Below are 18,041 nucleotides of genomic sequence, written 5' to 3' on the forward strand. Positions count from 1 at the left end.
TATTTCCCCTGAGGCCATTTGTTCTTCCTGCTTTGGGAGGCAAGAACTTTTCTCTGCCTTCTCAGGAAAATATTTATTTATATTCCTGCTTAAAGTCTTCTCTCTCTCTTTTTTTTTTCTCTCTCTCTCCCCCTCTCTCTCTAAGGGAAGGAGATACAGATCTGTCAACTATCCTATACCACTTCAGAATCTCATAAATTCAGTGTTCCTGCTATGTGGTACAAACCCACTACCCCAGGGGGACAGCAGACTTTTACCATTGTTGCCCAGTGGAGATTAGAGTTTGGGGAACCAGGGCTAAAGTACTCTGTGTATAATGATCCGTTCTCTGATCCAGAAACCTTGTGTATGAAACATGAATCAGTTTTTATCTATCTATCTATCTAATCATCTGTCTATACACACATACACACACACACACACACACACACACACACACACATCAGCCATTTCCTACCTAAAAGAATCTAGAATCTTTGTTCAATGGCAATGTGCCCAGCCTCAGAGGATGATACATGTTTCTATTGCTAGCATGAGGTTAGATAGACCAGTCCCCCTTTTCCTCCAGTTAAGTTAGAGGTAGGTTAAATATAACCAGCTATCAAAGAAGTCAGCCAAATCAATGGCAGCTCTATGAAAGGTTCTCCTTGTAACTGAGAAGTGTCATATTAAGAGAATCTTATTTCCCTCCCAATTATTTGTATTTTGGAGCTTGTCTTATGAAGATGTGATGCCTAGAAATGCAGGAGACATATTGTGACCATTAGAAACAAGTATGAAGAAGGAAACCAATAGACTGGGGATGGAAGAACAGAAGAATTTCAAGATCAATGATCATTCAAATCAATGATCAGAAGAATGTTCTGGATAACATCTTTAAGCTGCTGAATCAACCCTGAACTCATTCCTTTGATTTTTTTTTTTTTTTTTTTTTTTTTGCTGTTGTTAAATGTAAAAGAAGTGCTCCCTACAATTCAAATGAGCTCTTGTTATTTTCATTTACTTGGAACTAAGTAATACAAGAATCTAGGAATTGTGAAGATTAAATGAAATGAGAAATAAAATAACTAGAATAGGACCTAGTAGTTATTTAGTTAAAAAGAAAAAAAAAAAGAGAGAAAAGAAAAAAAATACCGTCACTGCTGTTGTTACTACTGCTACTAATGGGGATTATCCCAGGTCTAAGCACCTGTAGGCCTGTCATCTAAGTGTATGTATCATAGATCTGGGGAACTCGTTTGGGGGATATAAAAGAGGGGTTATTTATCACAAGGACACAAATGGGCATGTTGGTAAATGAGAGGAACATCAGGGTAAAATATAAAAGGGATAAAATTTAATTAGAGCGATTATTCTCAAACAGGAACCCTTTATACTTTTTTTTTTTTTAATTTATTTATTTGACAGAGAAAGAGACCACAAGCAGGAGGAACAGCAGGTAGAGGGAGAGAGAGAGAAGCACACTCCCTGCTGAGCAGGGAGCTTGATCCTGGCCTCACTTGGGCTCATGGCCTGAGCCAAAGGCAGACACTTAACTGACTGAGCCACCCAGGTTCTTTATACTCTTTCTTTTTTTTTATACTTTATCCTCTTTCTTTTTTTCTCTACCATCAATAATCTTTATTATTGGTCCTCCTTGGGGATTTTTGTATTTTTAAACATTTTGTCTATCAATATATTTTCTCAGGTACTTAGACAAAAGGACACAACTGCTTTGGTTCTGATCAGCAAAGGTAATGAACTTAAATTATTTACCTGACCAAATCACTATAAATTTGCATTGGATATTTAAAAACAAGGTATCTATTATAGCTTTTGAAGCATTAATGTAGATATGGTTTCTGATAGGCTTTTATAAATATTGAAAGTAGCTTCCAGGATCTCTTCTTTTAAGGATCTTTGGAGATTCCTAAGAACTACCAGATTTGAAGACTGCACCATCCAATAAGGACAAAAATTAACATTAAACTATAAGTCCTGATTATTCTTATTTACTTTTTCACAAAATGTTCCATAGAGTTTTAAAAAGACACAAAAAGCATTTTTGTATTTAGATAAGTTTTAAAATATAAAGACAGACCACAAAGCAGTGCGACAGGTTTTCTTCTGTCACTTGTAAACTCTAGAGAAGGCAATCCTCAAAACCCTAGAAGTGCTGTGAAAATCTCTTCAATTACAATCAGGATAAACTGTGTCCAATGAGGAGTCAAGGGACCAGGGTTCTAGCTGCCATCCTGCACGGTGTGATCCCGAACAAGTCTCTCAGCTTCTGGATAGGAGAAGCCCCATCCTAGGATGAAAGTGGTTGAATGAAGTCATCCTGAAGATCTTTTCCAACTCTGTTACTTTGTAACGCTATGAAATAAGACTAACATGTTCCAAACTGTTCAGATGTTAGAACCTACATTAAATATATAGTGCTTTTAAAATTCCTACTTCTTTTTTGAGTCCTGTTCTTAGATTTTTTTTTCATGTTCTTCAGTGCACTGAACTATATCTTCCTACTTAACAGTCTCGTTATGAATAGCAATTAAAAAGCTTCTCAAGTACGTACTTCTCGTAAGTTGCTTTTATTTATTTATTTATTTATTTATTTATTTCTCTATCTATTTTTGACTTGCTGCTTTAATTTCTCCAAGATCTCTGCTGCACTTGTGGATACTGGTAGCTTCACCACTTTTTTCAGGAAATTTACCCTTCTGGACCAAAAGGAAAAGATGGTGTCAGGATCTAGTTCTATCAGAGACAACAGGGCTCAGCAACAGCCATCATAGCTGCGTCCTCAGGGCAACCGCAGGTGGGCTGCAGCTTTCTCCTGGTTATTTCTGGATTTCTGGTCTAACCAAAGATTGTCTCTTCTATTCCACCATAATATAAATGTTTACAATTCTCCAGTGTTTTTATCTTTATACATCAATTTATTTTTTTTAATATTTTATTTATTTATTTGATAGAGATCAAGTAAGCAGAGAGGCAGGCAGATAGAGAGGAGGAAGCAGGTTCCCTGAGGAGCAGAGAGCCTGATGTGGTGCTTGATCCCAGGACCCTGGGATCATGACCTGAGCCGAAGGCAGAGGCTTTAACCCACTGAGCCACCCAGGTGCCCCATCCATCAGTTTCTCATCCAAAACCATGTCACTCTTCCTGAGCTCCCAGACCTTGGAAAGGTACTGACAGAGCTGGGCATTAGGCCCTCCTTACCAGGAGGGGGAATTGGGGGAGAGGGTGCTGCTGTGATGGCCTCCCTCGCAGCTTCCGCTGTTACCTCTGATACAGGGTTTTGTTTGGACCCAGGTTTGTCATGGATGGCTATGGTGACACAACCTTTACCATCAACTGCCACAGGACCTAAGGGAGGAAGTGGTCTCTCTGGTTCCTTGCTCTGGCTCTTACCCTTTTTTGTAGCATGAGCTTTCTTGGGCATCTCTGCGCCTAAGGGGAGCCAGGCCGAGGCTCTGCCCCACGGCCCCACAGGAGCTGCCTGAGCCCACAGCCCAGCCACAGCCCAGCCACAGCCTTTACTCTTTTAATAATTATTTAGAGCTCCAAGAATTTTTGCTTATATGAGTTGTCTGTATCAGTATTTATTATATTAGAATTTAACACTGAGAAATTTTTAAGCTGAGTACTTCATTTTAACTTTATTTAAAACATTTTATATAAATTGCTTTTTCCAAAATTTAAAAAAAAAATGAGAAATATCATTCTTTAAATTTTTTGTGAAAAACCTTAATGTTTGGCTTCTCGTATCTCTGCATTCAAACAGTTCTGTTCTATTTGAAGTATAGTGAAGACATTTTGGTTTTATAGATATGCACTTAGAAAGGGAGGAGTATTGTAATAATGTTTAAAATAATTGTGGTTATTCTTTTTGGAATTATATCAAAACTTATCAATGGATGGTTTCTTAAAAGTTGATTATAATGTAGAATTTTGATCTATAGCAACAAATATTTCAAAGCAATAAATGTGAAATACATTGATTTGTGTTGCATCTTAATTACCTTTACTCATGCATAATTCTGGAACGTCATGCATTACTATTTGGAAAATATTGGTTAACTGAGTTATGTATATCTTTTTAAAATTGGCAAATTCATTATCACATTTGTTAGCAACAGTGGTGTTCTCATAAGAATATTATTAATGTATTGGGAAACTGTCAAGTTCATGGTGGCAGACCTGCATTTTCCAAAGTTCTAATTTTTCCTTGAAAGCTTGAAATATATCATTGCAACAAATATTGTCAGTTGTTTTCCTTGAAATGACAGGTTCACTTCATTAATTTTTGAAAAAAATGATTGTCAAAACATGTCTGAATAATTATAGTCTGTCACTGTGTTTTCAGGTATAAATGGCGCGTCACTAAAGAGAGCTAGTTGAGCTTGCCTCTGAAACAGTTGTACAAGGGCTTTTACTAGATACAGCCACATGCTTCAGAATGTAGCAGAAACATTTTTTCTTTCTCTCTCGTTTTGTCACATAGACTATTAAAGAGGGATATATGCAAAGGTCGAGGTTAATTAAATTAATTTTACTGCTTCATCAAGAATACTGTTATGTGAAATTCAGTGTTTTTGTTTTTTATAGAATTATGAGTGCATGACAATATAAAATGACTCCTAGACTACTGATACAGAATTTAGTGCTGCTACCTTAATTCATGTTAAGGTGTCAGTAGTTTTACCATCATTGTTTTTGCACAATCAGTGTATATGTCAACCAAGTGAAAAGGCAAATTATGTCTGAGTATTATTGTGAAATAGTTATGACCTCATTGGCCCCTGAGTGGGTCTTACCAGCTGTTTTTGGTTCTAGAGATCATATTTTGAAAACAATTGATTTAAGGAACAAGGGGATGGGAAGGAAATGCATCAGTGTGTCAAAAATCCCCCAAATATAGGGGCGCCTGAGTAACTCAGTCATTAAGTGTCTATCTCAGGTCATGATCCCAGGGTCCTGGGATCGAGCCCTGCATCAGGTTCTCCACTCTGTGGGAAGCCTGCTTTTCCCTCTCCGACTTCCCCTGCTTGTGTTCCCTCTCTCTTGTTGTGTCTGTCTCTGTCAAATAAATAAATAAAATCTTTAAAAAAAAAAAACTCCCTAATATCCTGACAGACTAATAGACTAAACATGTCACATCAAGCCCATTAAATATAGGCCCATTTATTTGCATTCATCAACCATCCATCCCAGTAATTCCTAGTTCTTATTCCCACTGGTCGATGTGATGTAGGCATCTTTCATTTGGATGGATATTGTTGGAGAAAGCGTGATGGTTGAGAATCTTTAATCATTGATTCATAGTATCTGGGTCTTCTATGTAGTGGAAGGGAGAAACCAAGAGGAAGTTTTTGGGTGTTATCAAGTCATTCAAACAAAGTGCTTATTGCAGTAGATTCAGGTTGTTACCCAAATTCGTCTTTTTCTTGTGTTATCATTCCTTTTCTGTCATCTGATGCAGGGGTCTGCTGCATATTTATCCTTCTCCCCACAGGCTTACATTAGAAGCAGGCAGGCGTATTTTTGCATTATTTACTTATAACATCTGCTTTGTGGAAGAGTAATTCCTGTTGACTCAACTATTTTATCTTGCTTAGTGAGATAAAGTTCAGTAACACCCAAAGCTAAAACATTTTTGTGGTCAGCAGTTACTGATGGGTACAAAGTTATTACTTTTATGTACTTATCACAGTACTTTCAGCTCACGAACCGCTGACATTTGTTTTTCTTATCCTAAGTTAAGAATATCACACACAAACCTCTAAGAACTCTGCTTGGTATGGTAAGTAAAGTTGAGATTTAATTTCTGGAGGCTGGAGAATGCCTCTTTATCCAGAGCATGATGCTCTTTACTGATGTATTAGAAACTTTGTATACTCTTACTAATAATGAGGTGCTAGTTTTTACTTTTTAATTTATTAATTTAGTTATTAAATATGGAACACTTCATGAATTTGCATGTCCTCTGTGCACTGGGACCATGCTAATCTTCTCTGTATCATTCCAGTTTTAGCATATGTGCTGCCGAAGCAAGCACAAGATGTTAGTTTTTATACTGGTTTCAATCTTTATTTTTTTAATATGTAAATGTATTTTATTTTTGTCTCATCTACTATTACTTATTATTTTTTTTTAAAGATTTTATTTATTTATTTGACAGGCAGAGATCACAAGTAGGCAGAGAGGCAGGCAGAGAGAGGAAGGGAAGCAGGCTCCCCGCTGTGCAGAGAGCCCGATGCCGATGCCGGGCTTGATCCCAGGACCCTGGGATCATGACCTGAGCCGAAGGCAGCGGCTTAACCCACTGAGCCACCCAGGCGCCCCAACTATTACTTATTGTTAATTATATTTTATTGATCCCTACTAAGCACTGTAAATTATTTTTTAAATACGGTATTTTATAAGTAAGTAAATAAATGTCTAACAGTGACTTTTCTTATGCTAATCTGTTCGAATTCTCACCTTATCCCAATTTTTTCCTCTGAATTTCCTCTGAGGGCAATTTTAAATGGCACAAAGAGTCTGATGGTGTGTCTCTGATATTTACATATAAAATCATGCACAAGATTTACATATAAAATCATGTTTTTCTTAGACCATGATTGTCAGAGCTATGTGATCACTGAAACTGAAATAGGCTATAGCATTCTGGGGATAACTGATTGGACAAACAATGAAAGCATGAGATAATACTACTAAGAATCCTCAGGTAAATTAACCCATGGGACATGAAATCCTCCTAGTCATACATATAATGGTTTTTCGTTCATGTGAGAATCTGTAGAGAACACTAATACATTTAGACAATTGATTCTAAGCGATGCATGCTGAAGGCCACTGCAAAGGCCGTTTGCGTTTTGTACAAAGGAAGAATGAATAATGCCTTTTTTTTTTTTTTTTTTTTTTGGTGAGGACTTTTTTTTCTCAGTGTTCCAAGATTCATTGTTTATGCACCACACCCAGTGCTCCAAGTACTACATGCCTCCCATAATACCCACAACCAGGCTAAACCATCCCTCCACCCCCTCCCTTCCAAAACCCTCAGTTTGTTTCTCAGAGTCTATAGTCTCTCATGCTTTGTCTCCTCCTCAGATTTACCCCAATTTACTTTTCCTTTCCTTTTCCTAATGTCCTCCATGTTGTTCCTTATGCTCCACAAATAAGTGAAACCATATGATAATTGACTTTCTTTGATTGACTTATTTCACTCAGCATAATCTCCTCCAGTCCCGTCCATGTTGATACAAAAGTTGGGTATTCATCCTTTCTGATGGAGGTGTAATAAGAATGAATAATGTTTTGAAGAACCATACATTTCTTTAGCAATTCAGATGTCTGCTTACAAGATTTCAAGATTTAATTGGAACTCTTCTAGTATAAGACTAAGTTAATTTTAACTTTTAAAAATTCCTGCATTAGAGAAGGTATATACCTAATTTGAGCAAATCATACAGTAGTTTTAGAGTAAGGGTAAGACATCATCACATGGGGAAGTGGCAAACATGAGCAGCACATAGATATTGAGTCTTTTTTCCTATATCTCCTTTCTTGTATTTCCTTTCCTATATCCTGAACTCTCCCAGTCTCATTATTCAACAAGTAGGTTCTAGAATGTAGTGAGTGAAGCTTAGAATTTGGGAGAGGAAAAACAATGATCACAAGAAAAAGTAGCAAGTCCCTTCAGAGAGTATGAGTCTTTTCTAGGTTGTCATTCATACATGAATAACTTAAAGAATTCATATGTAAATCTGGCAGTGTCTGAAAGGTATTGACCCCACATACAGTGTAAACTTTTCCTTTCATTCTGTCTTTTAGGGACCAATAATATTTAATGAGAAATTAGCAAAGCATGCTCATTCTTATTTTATTCTTTGGGGGTATGTTGTATATATATATATCATATGCATATGATATATATCATATTCTCATTTTAGTATAGAAATCCAGTGATTGCTTCTACAAGATGTTTTTGCCATTTGTGTTGCTATTATATACCATGGCCCTAAAGCTTGTATGTGAGAGATTTAGAACAAATATTCTATTACAAAAAAAGTTATTATTTCCTGACTTTCTCGAACGAAAAGTGTCCCTCCCCACCCATTGTCCAGAGAAGTTTTCAGATTATTTCTTTTCCCTGGATATCAGAAGATAAGGGAAAAACCCCAGGTACTAAAACATTAGTCTTAAAAAGTTCTGCTCTAAGCACATGATTAAGTGCTATAATACAGTTATAATTTGTTACACTTAGGTTCTTTTTTTTTTTGATTTCAGATTTATTGACTATTTTTTAAACAACATTATTGAATTATATATTACAAATCATAAAATGCACCCATTTTAAGTGTTTGATCTGATCATTTGTAGTAAATTTTAAAAAGTTGTGGAGCCATCAGCACATTCTAATCTTAGAATCTGTCCATAAACCCAGATAGATTCACTGTGCCCATTTTCAGTGAATCCTCATTCCCACCGTCATCTCTAGGCGACCACTAATCTACACATGTCTTTAAAGACTTTTCCTTCTGGACCATTCATATATATGGAGTCATATACTATTTAGTCTTGCATCTGAGTTCTTTAGCTTAGCATAATGTTTCTGAGGTTCATCCATGTTGCAGAATCATGTATTAGCAGTTTATTCCTTTTCATTGCAGGATAGTGTTCCATTATATGGATATACCACTGTTTTTTAAGAAATTTTTAAGAAATTTATCAGTTATAGGCATTTGGCCACTGTGGATACTATTGCTGTGAACATTAATATACAAATTCTTTTGTGGACATATATTTCTATTTATTTTGAGTTAGTGCCTAGGAATGGAACTGCTGAATCATATGATAAATTTATGTTTAACTTTTTAAGAAACTGCAAGAGGTTTTCCAAAGCGACTGTACTATTTTCTGTTATTATTAACCATGTACAAAGGTTCCAGTTTTCTACATTCTTACCAACACTTACTATTATGTCTTTTGATTATAGCCATTCTAGCAGTTATGAAATCCCTCACTGTAGTTTAAATTTACGTGTCATTGAACATGTGTTTATTAGAAATTCATAAATCTTTTTAAAATTTCAAAATATTGTCAGTGACTACAAGTTGACAGTAAGGTATAGGATCTTGAATTCACCTTTTAAATTTTCTTGATGGTCAGCCTCCCAGGCTTTTTTTTTTTTTTTTTTAAAGATTTTATTTATTTATTTGACAGAGAGGCCATAAGTAGACAGAGAGGCAGGCAGAGACAGAGAGGGGAAGTAGGCTCCCTGCTGAGCAGAGAGCCCAATGTGGGCCTCAATCCCAGGACCCTGAGATCATGAGCCAAAGGCAGAGGCTTAACCCACTGAGCCACCTAGGTGCCCCTCCCAGGCTTTTTATGGTAAAATGCTACTTTGCTCTTCAGTAAGATAGATGAACATTTCTAAGATATGGTACTGTGATAACATATGCTCTCTTCTGCTTACACTGGTTAGGAAAAGATACCTAGCCCTGGTTACCCACTTGCCATATTTCCCTGCAAGACTCTAGCTTTCTTTTGAGCATTGGTAGGATTTTTAGGCAGAATGTCTTGTGTGCAGGGTGCCTGCATGGCGTGGTTGGTTAAGGGTTGGACTCTTGGTTTCAGCTTAGGTCACAGTCTCAGGGTTGTGAGATCAAGCCTCATGTCCATCTCTGCACTTAGTGTGGAGTCCGCTTGAGAATCTCTCTCCCTCTCCCTCTGACCCTCCTGCTCATGCTTGCTCTTTCTCTCTCTCTCTCAATGTCTTTCTGTAAAATAAATAAATAAATCTTAAAAAAATAAGTTGTGTATCCATTTCCAAAAGTGAAATACAGTAGCATAGGGAATTTAACACTCCATAGTGATTATTGTGTTAGTCACTAATGGACCTTTATAGAATCTGAATTGAGATTATTTGCCTATAGAATTACCAGCTGACCTTCTTGACTCAATCCTCTGCCTCACTACAACTATGGTATATACAAGACCCGTATAAACTTAAGGACTTGAAGCTGGGTACTCTTTACTCTCTGCTTTTCAAATTCCTGCACGACATTTTTATTCTGAGTGCTGTAAATAAGACAAGAACATAGTAATATTTTTTAAGAGCAAGAGTAATATTTACTACATTTTTTGGATATTTTGATGCCTGTAACCACAAACTTACAGTAATACTAATTTAAAGATTACAAAAGGAATTAGCATAATTTTGACAAGTTTTTGTTAGATAATCTTTCAAAGTTCCTTTCCTTCCCCTGCACTACTGTGGTATACACACATCACATATAGAGACATTTGCTCTACTATGTTACCAGCAACTATGTAGTAGAATAGTTTCACAATTCTACTTTGTGTCATTACAAAAATAACTGCTATTAGACCTGTTCTGCCACCATAAATAATTGCAGCACTGGACACAATATATGAACTGTTATCAGATCTCGAATAACAGGTGTCATGGGACAGCAGTCACTGAGGAAAAGGAAACAAATGAGACCAGCTGCATGATTGCTCTGGTTTTCTGCCTGAATGTGTGTTCCTGACTGTAGTTCAGGGAGAGGAAACCCAAAAGCAGTCTCATCAAACTGAGGAGACAAAGGTCAGAACTGGAGCCTACTGACATGGCTAGAATTTTCAAAGTAGGGTACCAGAGAAAAGATATCTATGTAGAGAAGGAGGTTCAGAAATCTGTATACAGCTTACCTTGGGTCTTTGGTTGCATACTCAGCTGAACATGTGCAAATGACATGCCAAGAGACTGCATAAATAATGACTACCAAAAGACACAAAACTATTTGGGAGCCAGGAGCCAAATAAGTACTACAGCTGGTACAGAACAGATGTTGTCATTCCACTGGGCCAGTGTGGAGAGACTTCGTTTAGTATGATGGATAGCAAAGAGGTCATGCTTTAGTGGTTGGGCAATTCTAGCTCTCAAAGCCTGCACTCTATTTCAACTAACAAAGATTTAAAACAAAACAAAACCTTGGAAAGGTAAAGAACATGTGTAAACAATTTAACTGTCGGACAAAACAAATGCTTCACTAAAGAAAGCAATAACATGTAAATAATCAATAATATAGTATTCATAATGTCCAGTATACAGTGACAAATAGACATTCAAGAGGCAATTAATGAGACTCATAACCAAGAGAAATACCAATCAATAATGAAAATGGCAGAGGTGTCAGAATTAGCAGATGACATTATAACAGCTATTAAAACTATAGAACACTTATCAAAGAAATTGAAGAAGACAAAGAAATGGAAAAACATCCCATGCCATGGATTGGAAGAACAAATATTGTTAAAATGTCTATGCTACCTAAAGCAATCTACACATTCAGGGCATTCCCTACCAAAATATCATCATCATTTTTCACAGAGCTGGAATAAACAATTCTAAAATTTGTATGGAACCAGACAAGACCCTGATTAGCCAAAGTAATGTTGAAAAAGAAAACCAAAGATCGAGGCACCACAATTATAAATTTCATGTTGTATTACAAAACTGTAATCATCAAGACAGTATGGTACTGGCACAAAAACAGACACACAGATTAATGGAATATAATAAAGAACCCAGAAATGGACCCTCAGCTCTATGGTCAACTAATCTTTGACAAACCAGGAAAGAATATCCAGTGGAAAAACAGTCTCTTCAACAAATGGTGTTGAGAAAATTGGACAGCAACATGCAAAAGAATGAAACTGGGCCACTTTCTTCTACCATATACAAAAATAAATTTTAAATGGATGAAAGACCTAAATGTGATACAGGAATCCATCAAAATCCTAGAGGAGAACCCAGGAAACAACCTCTTTGACCTTGATAGCAACTTCTTGCTAGACACTTCCAGAGGCAAAGGAAACAAAAGTGAAAATGAACTATTGCGACTTCATCAGGATAAAAAGCTTTTGCACAGCAAAGGAAACAGTCAACAAACTAAAAGGCAACCTACAGAATGGGAGAAGATATTTGCAAATGACACATCAGATAAAGGGCTAATACCTAAAATATATATAGAACTTATCAAACTCAACATCCAAAAAACAAAAATCCAGTCAAGAAATGAGCAGAAGACATGAATAGGCATTTCTCCAAAGAAGACATACAAATGGCCAACAGAAACGTGAGAAATGTTCACCATCACTCGGCATCAGAGAAATACAAATCAAAATCACAATAAGATACCACCTCTCACTGGTCAGAATGGCTAAAATTAACAACTTAGGAAACAAGAGATGTTGGCAAGGATACAGAGAAAGGGGAATCCTCTTACACTCTTGGTGGGAATGCAAACTGATGCAGCCACTCTGGGAAACAGTTTGGAGATTCCTTAAAAGTTAAAAATAGAGCTACTCTATGACCCACCAATTTCACTATCAGGTATTTATTAAAAGGATACAAAAATAGTGATTTGAAGGGGCCCAATTGTACTCCCAATGTTTATAGCAGCAATGTCCACAGTAGCCAAACGATGGGAAAAGTCCAGATGTCCACCAAGAGATGAATGGATAAAGAAAATGTGGTATATATATACAATGGAATTTTATTCAGCAGTCAGAAAGGATGAAATCTTGCTATTTGCAATGATGCAGATAGAACTAGATGGCATTATGCTAGGTGGAATAAGTCAGAGAAAGACAAATACCATATGATTTCACTTATATGTGGAATTTAAGAAACAAAACAGATGAACATAGGGAAAGGGGAGGAAAACTAAAATAAGATAAAATCAGAAAGAGGCAAACCATAAGCGACTCTTAACTAGAAGAAACAAATAGCGTTGTTGGAGGAGATGTGGGTGGGGAGATAGAGTAATTGGCTGATGGGCATTAAAGAGGGCACTTGTAATGAGCACTGGGTGTTATATGCAGTTGACGAGTTACTAAATTCTACTCCTGAAACTAATAAAAAGAAATTAGTAAAAATATTAAAAACAATTTAAGGGCAATTTTGACTTTAAAATTTAATTTCCTATACAAGATGCAACTTTTTCAAACCTCACATTAAATAAGTACATAGTAGATATAAAAAATCAAACAACACACACATACATACATACAAAATATATATATACTTAGCTGACAGGGGAACATCAGAACATTGTATGTGGAAGAAACATCACAGAATATTGACCTGTACTTCTTTTTTTAAAGATTGTATTTATTTACTTGACAGAGAGAAACACAACTAGAGAGGGAACACAAACAGGAGGAGTGGGAGAGGGAGAAGTAGACTTCCCACTGAGCAGGGATCCATTCCAGGACCCTGGGATCATGACCTGAGCCAAAGGCAGACGCTCAATGACTGAGCCACCCAGGCGCCCCTGACCTGTTCTATAAGATGGGTTGTAAAGGAGTGTAGTACATTAGGAACAATAAAAGATGAAATTAGAGAGGTGTTAAGGAGCCAGTTGATACAGATTTTGGAACCAGATTGATGGGTTTGAATTGGCCCTAACCATAGCAGGGATTCAAGATATATCTTGATTTATCCAATTTTTATATGTGGTTAAGTCTGGAAAATGAAACACTGGATAGGTGAGAACTTGCTGCCATTGCTGCAGGTTAGGGAAGGGCACACCGTGTGTGCTTCACATGTTTTTAAATTGAAAGACCTGTACAGTTAAAGAAATTTGTCACACGATGCCCTCTGCTGAGCATAGCCCAAAGAAGAAAGGACAATTTCCTATAACTTCTGATGACTATTGCATCTAAGTAAATAAGTGGATTGGCTTCCAGTGAAGGCTTAGGATCATCATTATCCTAATAGGGATATTAGGGAATAAATCATTATCAACAATAAATGAATAATCATTATCAACAATGGAATAAGGGAATAATCATTATCAACAATAAATGAATATGAGCCCTGCCTTATAATTAGTGTCTTATCAACATTGTTTTATTATAATAACTTTAGGGTACTGCTTATCTTTCAGATTTATTAGAAACGTGACAGCAGTTTTAATATTGATAGTGTTTCAATTTGAAGCCATATTTTTCTTTTTTCTTTTTTATTTTTGAAACACATATTTTTCTTTTATGCTTTTTGTAAGCATTTATTTCAGTTAAAATATCTTGATATATTTTGTAGTTACTTATCTGTTTGAATCAGGATTTTATCTATATTATGCAATCAAGATTTTAAAAAAGACATTAGATGTTAGACTAATGTACAATAGCAATCATAATTTGTTTTTGTTTTCAACTTTTAAAATCTAAGCACTTTCAATTTTCTCATTGATTGAAATGATGAATAAATGTTATAAATATTATCTTAAAAACCAAATTTATACTAATGGCCATGTTTATATTTTTACTTATTGAGATTCTATGCAAGATGTTGTTTGGAAAAAAGTGCTCATTTACTAACAACATTTAAAACCACTATTCTGAGTTATTTATCAAAAGGGAACCTAAAAAAGAAAGGTAGCACTGATAGTTACCTGTGAAGATAAATCTAATTTTAGAAATTTAAAGTTCGATGCAGACATTAAACTACATTATATGCATTTATAATAAAAGGTCTCTTTAATAATTTCCAAGAAAATTAATTATGAATGGGTGATCCAAAGACGTAAAAAAAGAAAGAGAATACAGGGAGCTGTGTCTAAGTATTGAGGACATCTCATAGTTGAATGAAGTTGGGGAGAAATTGCGTAGTGCATATTGAAAAATTTACCTCATAAAAACCCAGTTTGAAATATATGGAGTTTTTATTAATACATTTGTGTTCATGCTGTAAAGCAAACACGTTTCCTGAAATTATGGCCTGAAAGCCCTAGTACAAATGTGCCATTGCCGCTCTTCCCATTCAGGTGGGTCCTATTCTTCTCCCCCTTTGAATCTGGCCTTGGATCTTTCTTTGACCAATGGAGTGTGATGGAAATGACACAGTGCAACTTCTGAGACCTTGAATTCCTTGTAATGTGGATGTCACATCTCTGGAAGTCCAGCCTGATTGAGTCTCCTGGATGACAAAAGACACCCAGAGAAAGGCCAAGGTACTCGAGATGTTACAGCTGAATCCAACCCCAGCCAATTTTTCCTTCGGATGCAGCAGCAAGAAGGAGCACAGATGAAAACAGCGCAGGAATCAACTAATCAGACCAAAGATTGGTAAGAAATTACAAATCATTGTTGTTTAAGCTGCTGAGTTTCCGGGCAGCTTCTTAAACAACAATGTGTAACTGACACACTGGAAATACAAGCTATTTTTGTTGTTCATGTCACCTATTTTTAAATTCACATGTGTCATACTCAACTTTGTGGTTTGATAAATAATGTGATATTGTATAATGTTTTCTAGGGTGGTTGAAAGTAGTAGAAATATCAACAGTCATTTGCTCCTTTTGTGTATATTATGATATAATTCAGTTTAAGGATCAACTAAATTTTCTAGAAGAAAGAATGAAAGATTTGGAGATAAGAGAACCAATTTACAGCAACAATTTGAGAAAGATTTGCTTTCTGTGTGATTTGAGTCAAATTATTTCATTTCTTTAGATCTCCATTTTTAAAAATTTGGTTAAAAAGAATTTTAAGACAGATAATTCCCAAGTTTGTAAGTAAGCACATGTATCTGTTCTTATTGTTGTTTATTTGTCCGTTTCTATGATTATAGTTGAATTAATTTCTTGGAAATTGTTGTCAATATTTCATTTCTTTTTTTTAGCATAATGTGTAGTTGAATGTAAACTATGAGGAGATTACTAAAGATGTTGTCCCAAATGTGTTACTGGAAACTATTTTAGGTGATTTAAATAACTTTCATGGCAGGTTATCTTTTTCAGTACTAAGTTATAATGGCAGTTTATTCATATTAACGTTAACAAGAATAAAATTTTAAAATTAAGTAATAAGTAAAACTAATGCATCTTCATGACTCTGAAAGTATATGCTAAAACCATGAATACTGAGTGAATAGGTGAAGGCTAAATAAACAAATAAATAAGGTACATCACCCATATGCATTTGTCAAATAATATTTTCATGTGATAAGGAGGCTCTGTCACAGACTTCTGGGTGTGGCATCTTGTTCATTGTTGGCATGATTATCAATCATCTTTTGACATATGTGACAAGTCAAATAAGGAAGAAAAAGTACTTGCCAAAATACTTAAATTATTCAACTGTAAGGAGATTTGCTCACAAAGAGATGACACCAGAAATTCTTAATATTGTCAATTTGAAAAATTATTTTATGTCAATCATACACTTTGGTTTTGCTCCCTGTGATTATTACAATTTAATATGTAATTCTAGTTGTATGCAAAAAATCACTCTGATTTATAGATACTTGTATAATATATGTCATACATTTAAAATTTTCATTTTTATTTTGAATTTTCATTTTAAAGTTTAGGGGATAAAAGAATTTAGAATAGTGACAAGTGGGATGGGATGGAGTTGGAATATACAGGTTTTATTGGTCTCCTTAGATAACTTATGAATGGCTTATGAACTATTGAAAAAGTAATTAAATTAAAGTCTAATTTATTTTATGTTATTTTGACATGGTTAAAGACACAGGGTATTTCAGAATTATAGTCAATTAATGGTAAAGAATGAAAAATAATAACTTTTTGAAAAATATATACAAAGGATTTTCTTTTTATTTTCTAAGACACATTTTTTTCCTTTTTTTTAATCATTTTTTTAATTTATTTTCAGCGTAACAGTATCATTGTTTTTTGTACCACACCCAGTGCTCCATGCAATCCATGCCCTCTCTAATACCTACCACCTGGTTCCCCCAACCAAAGGATTTTTGTTAAAAATTTAGATTGATAGTACAAATAGTTAAAAGTGGCTACTCTCAAAAGAGACTCTTAATCTCAGGCAACAAACTGAGGGTTGCTGGAGTGGAGGGGGGTTGAAGGGATGGGGTAGCCAGGTGAGGGACATTGGAGAGGGTATGTGCCATGGTGAGTGCTGTGAATTGTGTAAGACTGATGGTTCACAGCCCTGTACCCCTGAAACAAATAATACATTACATGTTAACTTAAAAAAAAGTGGTTAGTCTCATAGAAACTCAGTTTTGGGGGTGCCTACATGGCTTAGTGGGTTGAGCCTCTGCCTTCAGCTCAGATCATGATCCCAGGGTCCTGGGATCAAGCCCCGCATTGGGCTCTCTGCTCGGCATGGAGCCTGCTTACCCCCTCTCTCTTTCTCTGCCTGCCTCTCTCCCTACTTGTGATCTCTGTCAAATAAGTAAATGAGGGGCACCTGGGTGGCTCAGTGGATTAAAGCCTCTGCCTTCGGCTCAGGTCGTGATCCCAGGGTCCTGGGATCGAGCCCCGCATCAGGCTCTCTGCTCAGCAGGGAGCCTGCTTCCCTTCCTCTCTCTCTGCTTGCCTCTCTGCCTGCTTGTGATCTCTGTCAAATAAATAAACAAAATCTTTAATAAATAAATAAATAAAATCTTTAAAAAAAAAAAAGAAACTCAGTCTTGTTTACAAGTTACTTGGACTTTTTTTTTTTTTAATTTGCACCTCTTCGTAAATGTTTTGTAGCATATTTATCTATACATATGATTAGATTAAAATAATCATGAAATTTTATGCATATATTAGGGTTTGTCTCTCAAGTTTATTTCTACAAGAAAAGAGAACTGAAAAGAAAATAGAGGTTTATTATATCCTGTTAATTTCTTTAAGGAACATTTAATAGTCTTGCTTGCTTTGAGAAAGAAGCTGTGTTATTTTTGTACGAATTTAATTCATATAATCAAACCAAAATTCCTCCACTGAAACACCACTATTTCTGTAGATGAAGAACTATATCTCTCATTTTAGAAAATTTTGTTGGACTGGGGTGCCTGGGTGATTTAGTCAGTTGGGCATCTGATTCTTGGTTTTGGCTGGGGTCATGATCTTGGGGTCCTGGGATCAAGCACTCAGTCAGGCTCTGTGCTCAGCAGGGAGTCTCCTTGTCAATCTCTGCCCTTCCCCCAGCTTCTGTGCTCCCTCTCTTTCTCTCCCTCTCTTTCAAATAAGTAAATAAGTAAAATGTTTAAAAAACTAAAGAAATAT

General features: G+C 35.8%; 1 non-coding gene across 1 annotated transcript; it reads right to left on the minus strand.

The window, feature by feature from the left end:
- Positions 1-5,933: 5,933 nt before the first annotated feature.
- Positions 5,934-6,040, minus strand: LOC116864024. The gene has a single exon (XR_004381913.1). It is a non-coding gene; the product is annotated as a U6 spliceosomal RNA (small nuclear RNA).
- Between the last annotated feature and the right edge of the window lie 12,001 nt (positions 6,041-18,041).

This window comes from Lontra canadensis, unplaced genomic scaffold (genome assembly GCF_010015895.1).
Source record: "Lontra canadensis isolate GAN:19392208 unplaced genomic scaffold, GSC_riverotter_1.0 scaffold4, whole genome shotgun sequence".
Taxonomy (NCBI): domain Eukaryota; kingdom Metazoa; phylum Chordata; class Mammalia; order Carnivora; family Mustelidae; genus Lontra; species Lontra canadensis.